At 39.7% G+C, this 1,084-nt stretch overlaps 1 protein-coding gene across 1 annotated transcript in view; it reads right to left on the reverse strand.

Annotated features, from left to right (window-relative positions):
* The window catches only part of GP6 (glycoprotein VI (platelet)), a 36,359-nt gene that overhangs the window by 21,669 nt on the left and 13,606 nt on the right, over window positions 1-1,084 (reverse strand). The window lies entirely within an intron of this gene.

The following is a 1,084-nucleotide window of genomic DNA, read 5'->3' on the forward strand; positions in this document are numbered from 1 at the left end:
CTGTGATTTTGAGAATAGTGGAAAGGGGGTTAACGTGGGAGCAAGGAGACTAGTGTGGAAGCTGCTAGAGTGACCCAGCTACGGAAGATGGAATGGATGGTGGGGCACAGGCAACAGGGGGAAGCTACCAGATCATGGGGAGGTTTCAAAGCTGCCATGTGATGGGAAAGGAAATCCAGATTAAAAAAAAAAAAAAACTCCCTGTGTATTATAGTACAAAAGCATATGTTGTCCTCTTTTGTCTTGATTTTTTTAATTTGTTTATTTTAGAGTCAGGGTCTTGCTATGTTGCCCAGGCTGGCCTCCAACTCCTGGGCTCAAGCAATCCTCCTGCCTCAGCCTCCCGAGTAGCTGGGACTACAGGCATGCGCCACCATGCCCAGCTAGTTTTTCTATATATTTTTAGTTAGTTGTTCAGCTCATTTCTTTCTATTTTTTTAGTAAAGACAGGGTCTTGCTCTTGTTCAGGCTGGTCTCAAACTCCCAAGCTCAAACAATCCGCCCACCTCGGCCTCCCAGAGTCCTAGGATTACAGGCGTGAGCCACCGCACCTGGCCTGTTTCTTTTTTTAACAGCCTAGATAATCATTTCTGATTCAGATGGTGTTACTTTCCTGGAGTTACATAGGAAAAAAAGCTAAAGGATACAAATCCAATTGTTAACCATGGGTTGTAAGATTGGAGAATGGAGACTTTCAAACTTTACATTCTATGCTTCAATATTATTAGATTTTTTACAGAAAGCATTACTTCTATGAGGAAAAAAATTGTGAACAAAACAGATTTTTTTACCCAAAACTCTACAATGTATTTTGTTTGATTTAATATGACATTTTCAAGTATACTGTTCACTGGTGTTATGTATATTCATATTGTTGTACAATAGATCTCTAGAACTTATTCATCTTGAAAAACTGAAAATCAATGCCCAACTAAACACTAATTTCTTCTCTTCTCTTCTCTCCCCCCAGCCCTTGGCAATCAGCCTTCTACTTTCTGTTTCTACAATTTTGATTACATTAGATACATTATATACCCCATATAAGTGGAATCATGCAGTTTGTGTCCTGCGACTGGTTTATTTC

The sequence above is a fragment of the Propithecus coquereli genome, unplaced genomic scaffold (genome assembly GCF_000956105.1).
Source record: "Propithecus coquereli isolate 6110/MARCELLA unplaced genomic scaffold, Pcoq_1.0 Scaffold193, whole genome shotgun sequence".
Taxonomy (NCBI): domain Eukaryota; kingdom Metazoa; phylum Chordata; class Mammalia; order Primates; family Indriidae; genus Propithecus; species Propithecus coquereli.